At 41.3% G+C, this 13,151-nt stretch overlaps 1 protein-coding gene across 1 annotated transcript in view; it reads right to left on the bottom strand.

Annotated features, from left to right (window-relative positions):
- DCLK1 (doublecortin like kinase 1) overlaps window positions 1–13,151 on the bottom strand; it is a 312,666-nt gene that overhangs the window by 139,129 nt on the left and 160,386 nt on the right. The window lies entirely within an intron of this gene.

Raw genomic sequence — 13,151 nt, 5'->3', positions numbered from 1 at the left:
ACTCTTTTTTATAGCACTTATCTCCTGAGACATTATGTAATTTGCTTATGATTTTGTATATTAAATATATTCCTCTGATAAGATGTAAGCCTTATGGGGCAAGAATTTTTCTCTCTTTAGTTCACTGTTATATGCCTAGTGCCAGAACAGTGCCTGGCCCATCATAGATATGCACTCAGTATTAACAGGATTGAGCTGAACCTACACCTATATGCATATATCCACATGCATTGTAAGATCAGGCTCCTGTGATATACTAAATGGACTCCATGTAATTGTCTATAAACCCTCCTATGTAGCATAGTAAGCTATCCTAATTTTCCTATTTGGAAACCACTGCATATGGTAAGATTTTATATCTCACTTGAGGAAGAAGGAGCCACAGTACTCATTTTTCCATAGGTTTTTAAACAATCTTCTGACCTCTAATGGCATTTTCATACCAGTTTTGTTGGAAGGCTGTCAAGTGTGAAACAAACAAACAAAAGGATTAAAACATCATTTTGGCTAAGTTGACATTAAGGTTGAGGGGCAAACCCATAAAAGAATAAATTTTGTTTTCTCCAGAGCAAATAAACCCCAAAGCTTTACAAGCTCAGTTCTCAACAGTTGGGCAGGGAGCTCTGTGGTCATATCAGTGAGATGTCCTAGCTGTCATATCAGTGGGATGACCTACAAGTGCACAAAAGGCAATCACTGAATCAGATGGCCCTTGTGCACCCTGAAACTAAACTAAACATGGAGATTGATTTTTGTCTTGAGCAAGGCGATGCTAGTTCTCACCTTGACCTTCTGGCAATAGTTTGCCTTTACTTGCTCGCCTTCTTTGTGCTAATATATGACTATGTGACTTTTTGGAGTCCAATTACTGGCATTTCTTGACAAGGCTGCTGCTTTTCTCTGGCTTTTGTTCTCTGATTGTTTGACTAGGATTCATATGAATTTAGGAAAACTCTTCTTCATACCTGTTTTAGGTCTCAAAGAAAAGTGAGACTCATGATTTCACAGTGATTCTGCCTGTTGAAACATGAAGTCGCCCACACAATCTTTCTTTTTTAACTAAAAACTTATCTACTTGTTCATTTTTCAGAGCAGTTCAGAGAAAATCTAGCTTTAGGTAATGAAGAGTCATAGAATGTCAGGATCTTATTGTATTTTACTTATTCAGAACACTTACCATAATCTATTGATAACCTATATCCACACACATATTAAATTATTACCCAATTTCGAAACTGGATTTTAAAATCACCTTCATATCAAATATTTTCCACAGGGATTTTCACTTCATCTGCTTTCCTGAAAGTAGATGTTTACCTTTTCCAAACTTATTTTGTGTAAAATCTAAGAATGCTTGACACATAGCAGTTTCTTAAAACATGGTTGATGTGGGGAATTGAATCGGCAGATTTCAAACAGTAATAAAAACATAAGTAAACATGCCCTGTGGAGCCACATTAGGAGGAAAGTTCTAAAGTACCTTCCTGTACTTAGAGGTGTGAGTCAGTGCAAAGAATCTGTTGTCTTCCTCTGTGGGACTTGTTAAACTGGGAATCCATTAGGCTGAGACGGCTCCAGCTCCTTGGGTTCCTGCGAAGGCAAACTAAAACCCAACTCAGTATAAAACGTAAAACGAAACTTAAGCTTAACCAGTCAGAAACTGCCAACTAACCTCTAACTAGGGACTTTCCACTAGAATGACCCAAATGAGGCTACTGCTCCACTTTAACCAATCAACTATTTTCTTTGCCTTAAAAACACTTGCCCAGGCCCCTTTGTCGGAGCCCGAACAGCTTTTGGTTTGATGCTGCCCAATACATGAATTTCTGTCCGCTCAAATGAACTATTTAAATTTTAATGTGCCTGAATTTATCTTTTAACAGTTCATTACCCAGCTGCAGACAGAGAATGACCCAGCCAAGCTTAGCACTGAGCCTGAGGCTACTCTACCACTGCTGCCCACAAAGAAATATATGAGGGTTAATACAGCTTTTCATTTCTTTTTCTTTTTGTCAGAAAGCTTTTAGGCAGCTGTGCTACTGGTCTTTGACTAGACAGGCCCCTGGCAGCATAAGCTAGTTGGGAAGAGCAAAGCCTGGAAATTGGACAGACCTTATTTCAACTCCCTACTCTGCCATTACTTATTTTCAGGCAGAATTTGGATGCTTAAAGCTCTTAAATGGTCAAGATTAATGAACAAAATTAATAGGATGCTGTCTGGTATGAATACAATTAAAGCACTGGACAGAGTTTCAAATATGCAATTAGACCAGCAGGACCCGGTGTGACATCACGTCAGCAGGCCCCAGAAATTTCAGCTGGCCGAGAGCTAACCGTGAGCCTGCACTGACTGGCAACTGCTAAAGCAAACCATAATCACTCTTAGGCTGCATTTGAACAAGTTTGATGCTTCTATCAAATGACTTTATATTCTTAGTGCTCTTTGAAGCCCACAAAGAGCACTGTGTTCAGTCCTGGGTGACATTTTGAGGAGAATATTGCTGACTAATATCCAGTATTGAATATCCAGAGAATGATCCAGAGAAGTGTAAGCAGGATAGTAGGGTTGTCGTAAGAGAAATAGCTTAAGGAACTTTGCCTAAAAACCTAGACAAACCAGCTTTGGAGAAGTACCAAGCCACAAGCCTCAGGCGTCTGAAGGGTTGACAGGTAGATTAAATTCCTGCTGCATCTATTGATGCAGCTAATATTTCTTGGGCCTTTACTATATTCAGAGCACCCTGATAGGTGCTGTGGGATACAGAGATCAATGATGCATAGGACCAACCTCAAGGTACTTACAGTTAAGTAAGATGAAATGCAAAGAGTTTGGAATCCTCAATTTTCACCCCAACTCTTTACCCGCTGGGTATGTGACTGTAATGGTTAATTTTATTTGTCAACTTGACTGGACCACAGGATGCCCAGATTAAATATTATTTCTGGTGTGTCTATGAGGGTGATTTTGGATGAGATTAACTTTTGAATTGGTGGACTCAGTCAAGTTGATTGCCTTCCCCAGTGTGGGTAGGCACCATCCAATCCATTGAGGGCCTAAACAGAACAATAGGCAGAAGAAGGAAAAATTCACTTTTTTTTTCCTGCCTCACTACTTGAGCTGGGACATCTTATCTCATCTTCTCCTGCCCTTGCACTAGGATTTACACCATTGATTATCCTGGTTCTCAGGCCATTGGCCACTGGACTCAGACAGGATAATACCACTGGCTTTCCTGGGTCTCTAGCTTATAAACAGCAGATCGTGGGACTTCTCAGTCTCCATAATCACATGAGTCAATTTCTTATAATCAATCAGTCTTTCTCTCTCACCATATACATACACATATATATACATACACACACTCACACACACACACACACACACACACATCTCCTATTGGTTCTGCTTTTCTGCAGAACCCTGATTAATAGTGACTTTAGTTAGTTTCTTAATACCTCTTAACTTGGCTTTCTTTATTGGTAAAGCAACACTGCAGAGTTTTAGTGAGAATTAAATGTGATAAATATTTATAAACTAAATGCATTTTTTTTTTTAGAAAAATCCATATCACAAAGCAGAATTAACAACATGTTTTAATAGAGAAAAGAGTACAGAGCTGGAAAAAACAATGAGAAATTAGTAATTAATTGAAACCAAGTAGAAGAGAAAGGCTTTACAAAAAAGAAAACTTTTGAATTAAACCCCAAAGAACAAGAGGGAGTTTGGTGGGTGGGGAAGGGGCAAAGGAAGAAGTATGTTCCAGGTTGATGGGAGAGAATAAGCAAAGGCAGACACATTGAAAATAAATGGCTTTTGGGAAGCCAACAAATAATACCGTGACTGGAACGCAGAGGAGGAATAAAGTGATGATAGCAGCTGGAAAGATACAATGGAGTTGGATTATGACTGCCTGAGATGGCATGCCAAGGAGTCTGTTGGCAGTGGAGGGCTATTTTAGGGAACTCAGGAGAATCAATCTGTGTTCAAACATGGTGTGGCATGATTAAGGACTGGAACTAGGAAAGCTTGTTAAAGCATCTTGATAAGAGTCCAAGCAGGAGACTATGAAGGACTGAACTGAGATAATGGCAGTAGCACTGGAAAGCACGGGAACGAGGTGTTGGCTCTGGGGAGCAGAGGTGAGGGGCCAGTAAAAGACCATGTCTGGCAACCTTTGTGTGATGTCACGAACTAATGTAAGAATCACAGAAGGAGGTATAAAGTTGACCAAGAAGATGATGAGTTTAGTTGTGGGATGTGCTGAATTTCAAGTGGCCGTGGAACAACCACAGGGAAGTTCATAATAGAAAGTTGGAAATACAGCTCTGGAGCTCACAAGAGGAGTCAGGTTAGAGAGACAGACTTGAGAGGAGGTACACTGAGAGGTTCAGAATGCGTTGTCAAACACAGACAAAGTTGGGACTGAACTCTGCCTTCAACACTAACTAGCTGTGTAGCCTTGATCAAATTATTTATCATCTCCAAGCATTAATTCTCTTAATTGTAAAATTGGGAAAATTATACATTCTTCAAAGGCTCTGCTTACTGCATACCATCTGGTTGCCATTTGTCGCTATCACTGTCAACTATAACCATCATCGCCGAAGCCATTAAACTAGATGAACTTGGCTGGAAATAGAGAGTAATTAAGAAGAAAAGAGGTTGAGGAATGAATCTTAGAGAACCATTATTAAGGAATATATGGCAGAATGGCAAACCCAAAAGAAGCACAGGAGTAGTCAAAGAGGTAGGTGGAAAACCACGACAGAAAGACATCGTGAAGGTCAAAGGGAAAGAATTTCAAGGAGGGAATCATCCAAAATGTCAAATGCTACAAAAAAGTCAAGGAGGATAAAGGAGGGAGAGAGAGAGAGAGAGATCATTGGATATGGTGATTTGAAAGTTATCCTTGCTTAGTGGAACTACTAAATATGTGTACACATGGAAGCCACTTGCAAATGTCATAGGATTCAAAACATAGGTTTCACCAGACTCCAGGGAGCTATGCATCAGATACAAAGTGCACTGGGAGATGGATCACTTTCCAGAAATTTCAAAGCAGATATAAACAGTTATGGACCTTAGACTTCTTACCCATTTCAAGGATATGAAAGGCTTAAGTTATTGGAGAGAAAGGGGAATTATGAAAAGAGCTTCTTTAGAGAGAGCTGTGCTGTGAATTCCATCATTCCCAAAGAGGGGAGAAGCTCTCCCTCATCTCAACAGCGGCTTCCCCAAGAGTTTGGAAGTGCTTGGTCAGTGTCCTCTGTGGATAGAAGGAAATAACAGAAGTAACTGATAGGTGTTCATGTGTTTGGATTGCACCTGCGAGCCTTTGGCAGCAGAGTAAAGGAGGCTTGCTTGCACTGGGTGGTCTGGCATTGGGGGCAAAGGATACAGGAGTGTGTTGATGGATCTGAGGGAGCGAGCTGGCATGGAGCTAATTTAAAATTCTTCCCAAGAGGATCATCTGAGGCAAACAGGGAAAACTTTGGAAAACAAGGAGTGAGGGAGGTACAGCCAAAGCTGGAAGAAACTGAACTGACCACATCAACACAGAAGAACAGAGTGTTCCCTGGGAGAATCCCTGAAGAACCCCTGAAAACACCCATAAGAGAAGTTGGCTTCTAATAACAATTGCCGGCCCAGAGAGTTTTAAGCCCTCTTACATTGGTATGGTTAAGTGAGGACTTCGCTCCTCTTTCTCTTCACCCTGCCCCACGCCCCCAGCTCCATTGCAGTCCTGGAGAGATTAACAAAGAGCAGAGGGCAGGCCAGCGTAACAGACAGAAGGCATCAACCCGACCCTTGTCCTTCAGAGGAGGGACTTGCTGCCCTGGGCCCTGGGCAGGTGCACAAATAAGATCTCCAATGTGGAATGACCATCATGTGGAGCTAGACATTTTCACTTCTGGGTGGAAATGGTAATTTGTAGCTAGATGAGTCCATAACCCTTTTTTCCATCTTAGGAAGGACCGGGAAAACCTTGGGCTTGCCAAGGTATCATCCAGCGGCAAAGGGAGTTCTTCCACTATATAAATCTAAAAGGACAGAGAAAGATGATTTTTTTTAGAAACTGATAAAAGCCCTTGATTCTTGGGTGCTCAATGTACCAGTTAGTCAAAGATATAAAAAGCGAGTCACGATGAGGACATGGAGGCTTCAAGGACTGAAATTCATTATTTTTTTTAGCAGTTTGGCAGAGAAAGAAAAGCACCGTGGTTTGCTGGGATGACAGAGATGACTGAGGCTCTGTCAGGTTAGGAGAAATGTGGGCCTGGCTGTGGAAATGAGGAGAAAGAGACAGAAAAGATAGGGGAAAACAATAAATCCCCAGGAACGAGGGGAATGCTGATAACGCAAGGTCACACAGAAAAGGAGAGAAGAGGAGCTCAAGGACACTACCATTGCTCCAGAAAGGAAGACAGACACGTCCTCCTTTGAAAGAGGAAGATGTAGGGACATTTTGGTCTGGAAGGAAAGGAAACTAAGACCTTACAGTGAATGAGTTTGACCATCCCAGTGAGTTAGGAGGAAACCTCATCTTTAAGGAGGGCAAGGGGTGGTATTTATTACTCTGGAGGACAGAATGAGGACCACTGTGCAAAAGCTGGAGAGAGATTAATTTGGGCTCAACACAGGATAGAACTTGATAAGAATCAGCACCAGTGGACAGTGGAATTTGCCTTCTTATAAAGTTGTAAGCTGTCCTCACAGAGGGTTCTGGTCTGGGATGGAGGAATAACTGTGGCCATGCTGTGGGGAGGATTTCTGCACAGAGGAGAAGGCTGAGCTGACGCCCTCCAGGGCCTAAGTGTCCAGGATTCATATTCCATGCTATATTTTGCAGGGTGTTCCAGGCTGACAATTCATGTATCGCTGTTACTGAATACAATAAAAAGAAGCCCCCAAGGGCTAGAAGGAGAAATGCAAAGAAAAGATTGCTTGTGTTATACAATGCCTTGATTTCCTAAGTAGAAAGTTATCTATTTGTAGCAAAGGAACTAGCCTGTGCCTGAGTTAGAGTCTGTCTCCAAAGTACAACACTCTGTATGTCTCCATAGCCTGGCAGTTGATTAAACTTGAAATATCACTATGTTCTGGGAAACTTTATATTTACGCATGAGCTAAAGTGTAGCTATGGTCAAAAAAGTCTCCAGAACCCCCTGCAGTCTCTCTCCTGCTAAGAGGCACATTGGACTTGCTGACAGGAGCAAAGTATGTCAGTTGACGTGCTCTCTATTTGGAACTCAAAACAAACAGCCAAAAAAACCCTTTATTGCAAACATCAGGCTGAATTCTATTTCTCTAGTAAGACAATGAAATGCCACAGAAACCTGCAATTATTCAACAAGACAGCTGCTTTTGTTTTTGTTTTTTTTTAAAACAAGAACTGAACATTCTTAGAATTAATGTCGATTGAAACAATAAAACATTCCAGCACCACCAAGTACCTCACGTCCCACAGAAATCTGCCCTCAGTTGCAATGTAAACTGGCTTCATAATCCACAATTCAATTAAAACTAAAATCTATAAAGAATTGTTTGCCTGTTGTGACCCATTAGTCATTTTAACACAATATTTTTTTAAGAGATAAGGTCCACAAGAACAATAAGCAATATTTAATATTCTGGGTCAAAGTTCAGTATCTGAGATCCTTTGACAACTTTAGACATAAGGAATATTAAAAGTCAATATGAAGGGTCATATTTTACGTAAGTGTTACTGTCTATAGTTATTTGTGCCCAGCACACGGCCTGACACATAGTAAGTTAGCTTAGTTTATTGAACCAATGAATGAATGAGTGAAAGAATGAGTGAATTTTGATAGTAGTGGCTCAAAAACTCCTTTCTGAGGAGCCTAGACTTTGTTCAGACTCTGAGCATCTTCTGGTTTTCCCAATGACCTTGTTTCCCAGAACCATCAGGCTCAAGACAGAGAAGTGGGGCCATCAGAGATCCCCGTGATCCCAATCAATGCAGAAACAGAGAGAGGGCTGGAACTCCTAAACACTGTCGGTTTTAGAAGTCTGACTGGTTCTTCTAAATGTGGTTTGGTTTAATCTTTTCTAGAGATTCCCTCCAGGGAAGAGTGGATGTCTTCAAAGGATTCTTGATTCCCTCTCACCTCTACCCCAGGAACAAAAGTTGAAAGTGGGAAGAAAGCAACAGTAATCGCTTTGTGTCTCTATAGAGCATCAAAAGCAAATCTTGGTGACATGTGCCTCCAATTAAGTTCTGCAAATGAATTTATGTGGCTGAGTCCAGCTGCAATCCACTAGGAGGTATATTTCAGCTGAGGTGTCATTCACCAACATCATTCACTAAATAACAAGGAACACAGTTTTGAACGTGCTTTGACATTTATTATCTCATTTGAGGTCCATTACAACCCAGGGGAAAAAAAGGTGTTTTACAGAATAGGAAGCAGGCTTGGAAATATAGAGACCACACATCAAGTAGGACACAGAGCTTGGATAAGACCTATGTCTTCTAATGCTATTCCAATACTGTTGTCCCTATTCTAGGTTCTAGCCCTATTTTCTTACGTACCACCCGGAGTCGGAGAAAGCAATCAGGATGCTGTGGTAAATGGTGCCTGCAGCTGCTTCTGTCTTATCTCATTCAGGATGTGAGGCCCAGGTAAGTGGTCAGGACAAAACAGTTCTAGAAAGATTTGTTAAGCAGATTCTGTATACTCAACACCATGGGGGTCTATAACAGAAGCTGAGGAAATGTCCCATCTAGAATCACATACCCAGAAAGAACACTGTACTCCAGACGTTCTGTCTAGTGCAGGGAGAAGCTGGACTGGTCAATTGCCCAGAGACAGGACACTATGCATGCATGCACACACATGCATACACGCACACATGTGCACACCCACACACACATGCCCAGCACACATGCACATGTACACACACGCACATACCATGTCCTAAAATTCGTACTGCGGTTTTGAGCTTTAATGACTTCAGAAGAATAAATGGTACAAACTTACAAAAAATCATTTGAAAGCTTAATTATTTATATTTCCTCTATGCTTATTTAGTTTGGCAATGTTGAATAAGTACCTTTTTAATTTTACTTTTTTGTTTTAGTCCATATATGCCATCTTCAATCAGAGGGGCTGAAACATTTACAGTCTATGATACACCCATGCTACACACCGCAAATGAGCCACACCACGCCACATGTCACACTAAGCCTGCAGTCAATTCCAAGTAATTTTCACTTGTGCTGCTGTGAAAACTACTTTGCTCCTAACCAAGCTTCCAGAGCTATCTTTTTCATTTTTGAAAAACTCTACTGTTTGCTTATACCAACTCAATTTTATCTTAGATACAATCCATCCTGTTAGAATCCTTGGGGATCCTCCTCTTTGACCATATTAGCTCCCCCCTCAGATGATTTCATCCACACACACTTAATATCCTCAGGTGGGCATTTCTAACCATGCTAACCCATACAGAGTCCAAAGCAGAACCCTGTAGTGTGATTCTCAGTGAACAAACACATTTAGGGACCTTATGGGCTATTTCTAATAGAGGTCTCCTCCAGCACATTTTGACATCAACCTTTTGGACAGAGCAGTTCAAACAATTAAAAAAATACAACCACTTTCTCAGACCATACATTTTCATCTCAGTTGAAGGGATTTCAAGAAGGCCTCTACCACATGCATTGCTGAAATTCTCAGACTATCTGACAGCATTCATCAGATCCATCAAGTGAGGGACCCTATGAAAGGTCAGATGAGGGAACAGCATAGTCACATCTCTGCTGCTTATGTATTCTACTAATATATACAGGCTGAGTATCCCTTATCTGAAATGCCTAGAACCATAAGTGCTTTGTATTTTGGACTTTTTCAGATTTTGGAATATTCGCATAATACACCCCCGCTTGAGCATCCCTAATCTGAAAATCTGAAATGCGAAATACTCCAATGAGCATTTCCTTTGAGCGTGATGTCAGTACTCAGAAAGTTTCAGATTTTGGAACATATTGGATTTTACATTTTCAGATTGGGAATGCTCAACCTGTGTAATGCTGTAACTGTGAAAATATAAAGACAGATCAAAACAAATAAAAATTAGCTTATTTGTAACCCAAGGTCAAATAAAATCTGGACGGCTCCCAGCAGTATCTGTTGTGGATTGAATTTTGTTCACTGGAAAGATATGTTCGAGTCCAAACCCCCAGTACCTGCGAATGTGATCTTATTTGGAAATAGAGTCTTTGCAGATGCCATCAGGTTAAGATGAGGTCACGTGGATTAAGGTAAGCCCTGATCCAATAACTAGTGTCCTTATAAGAAGAAGGAAGTTTAGATACATATACAGACACATGGGAAAGAAGGTCACATGAAGGTGGAGGCAGAGTTTGGACAGATGTTGCCACAAACTAAGAAATGCCAAGGTTTGCCAACAACCATCAGCAACATGGAAGAGGCAAGGAAAGATCCTTCCCCAGATCCTTCACAGGAAGCAGAGCCCTACCCATAGCTTGATTTTGGACCTTTGGCCTCCAGAACTGCGAGACAATGAATTTCTACTGTTTTAAGTCATCCAGTTTGTGGTACTTTGTTACAGCAGCCCTAGGAAACTAATACATCTAAGCAGATATGTAAGTTTAAAGCAATGCCTGTTAACATCTGAATCAAGAGCACTTAGCAAATGGTTGATAAAAACAAGAAAGATCTCAGCAAAGTAAAAGAGAAGATGAGTGTTATGTAGACTCCTGAGAGGTGCAGGCCGGGCAGGGGTGGTGAAGAAACCAGCCCAGCAAGTCTGTGGGCACCGGCCTAGGGTTGGAAGGTGGACAAAAGGTGACACTTGGTGTCTGGCTCATCACCAAGGAGTTAATTGTCCCTCCCAGGTGCAAGGTGGATGTTTCTCAATCAAATCCTATCACTTTTTAGTGGCAACAAGTCATAAACTCATGGGTTTGTCATCAACATAAACGCAAAACCACGTTCAGCTTCCTGTCTCCAGTTCGGCACTTGCCTGTGTCTCATGATTCTAAATTAGACAGCAAGCCATGCAAGGGAAGGCTCTGTCGGCCCCTCCATCTGTCTCTATATATGTCTCTCTCTCTACCATTTCCAGGGTGCTAAGACTGCGCTGATGATGACAATCTTGCTAAAGTGGTTACATTCTGAACCAGAACGAGGATGGCACATTTCCCCGCATGTGCAGACTTAGGGGAGGAGGGACGCTCCCTCGCAGGGTGTAATACTGACTGGCTCCCATGTGGCCCCAGGAAATACATGTACGTCTGCAATGGCAAAATTCCTCCATGGAAGGATTTCAAGAGACATCCCTAGGAGCTTTCCTAGCAGTAATTAGCGGGACGTATTATTGCTAATCCTGAACACCCTGGGAGCCGAGTTAATTCAGAAAGATAAAATAAAAGTGCTGCCTTGCGGCAAAAGGCCACTTCTTGGTGCCATTAAATCAAGCACAGCCCTGCGCCGGAGAGAGTATTAATTCTGAAGATGCTCATACCCCCTACTGACACTCCTTTGGGAAAGCTACTATGGAACAGGCCAAGTGAAGCATCGATGTGCAAATACCATTTGGCAAGTACAGATAAGCTGGGCTAAATCATGCTCAGAGCACTAAAAAACAAGATTCAAATTTTAATACATTAGCACTAGAACATGCTGTACAAGCAATAGGAAAATTGCAGTTGTTAATGTGTGAATCTAGTCTCAGGGTAAGTTCATCCAAGGAAGTAAAATCTCAATTTAGATTCTTTTTTCTACCTAACACAACACCTACCCCCTACTCCCACCCCCATATTCATGTGTTTTTTTTTTTGAATGAGGGTAGGGAAGGACATCGTTGCTCAGAAAATGAATATCACACCAAGAAATGGTTGGGGTACATTTATCAGGGGACAGGATATGAAGTGCTCACCAATAGTTTCCATTTGTCCTTCACAAGGCCAGGCCACAGAAGGTGAGCAAGGTGTCTGTGTGTGCGTGTGCATGTGCACTCGTGTGTGTGTGTCTATATCTCTGTGTGTATTATTTTTAATGAGAAAGGATTCTAAAGGAAAATTGTAAGGGATTTTCTGTTTCTGTTGTACTAAGTCCACCCGACTGTTATCGCAGGTGAATCAGGCATAGGCTGCAGCATCCTGGGTTGAAAGCACGTTGCCACATTGTCAGGGAGGGGAAAGCCAGCTTGGGAGCTCACAAAGCCAGGTGGGAGAAGTGGCCCCAAGTCTACCTAGGGGCTGGATAGAGACTGGAGGGCTTGGGAACCCCAGGCCAACTACACTGATTTGAAATTGAGCTGTATTGCAGTTCGAGTTTGACAAGCTGTTTTCTATATCAAAGCAACAAATGGACTTTCATTTCAGAACGCATCTGGTCTCTCAGACCATTCGATCAGAAGCAGCTATTTTCTTTAAATTGAAAATCAAGGCAGTTTATTTTTCTCAAAACTGTGCTGTCAGCTCTTCTGCCTGACTCTTAACATTCACCCGTTCTGCACAATGGCAAAGCTGTCTTATCCTTCAAAGGGGTGGCATGGGGGAGACCCTCCCTGAGGACTCTACATGCATGATACATTCACATAAATCTTTGCCCCGAAGGGCACGTCTATCAGAGATAAAAATGGGATGTATGAGAGAAAACTTATTTAGAGGAAAAGAGATGCCAAACCACTCTTGTAGTTAGGATCCTTGAACCAAAATAAATCTCTTTAAATGATACATCTATACACACTTTCATTGGGTATTTGAAGTTTTCATGATAAAGAGACAATTTCCTCACTCATATTCCGCCCTACACACCCTAAGTCATTTTAAAATATGAAATAATTGTAGTATATTTAAATGCATTTAATTGATACTATGTATACAGGTATATAACACAGATACCATATACATCTACAGTGCCGAGGTGAGACATTGCATGATATCACTTATCCTATTATTATTAGCGCTCAGATATTACCCATCCACTTTGTCAAAAGCTCACTAATTTGTTTTTTCAGCATTCATCTAAGCAAAAAAAAACTGTATCACTTCAAAAAGCATCTCTAACTTTGACAGAATTTGAATTGTCAATAAAGATGTTATGTTTTCCTCATTAAATTAGGAGTAATATGACCAAGGAAGAGACTCTTTGTTGGG

The sequence above is a fragment of the Cynocephalus volans genome, chromosome 7, assembly GCF_027409185.1.
Source record: "Cynocephalus volans isolate mCynVol1 chromosome 7, mCynVol1.pri, whole genome shotgun sequence".
In the NCBI taxonomy this organism is placed as follows: Eukaryota; Metazoa; Chordata; class Mammalia; order Dermoptera; family Cynocephalidae; genus Cynocephalus; species Cynocephalus volans.
The sequence above is the reverse complement of the archived record's forward strand: the minus strand, read 5'-3'. Positions and strand labels throughout refer to the sequence as shown.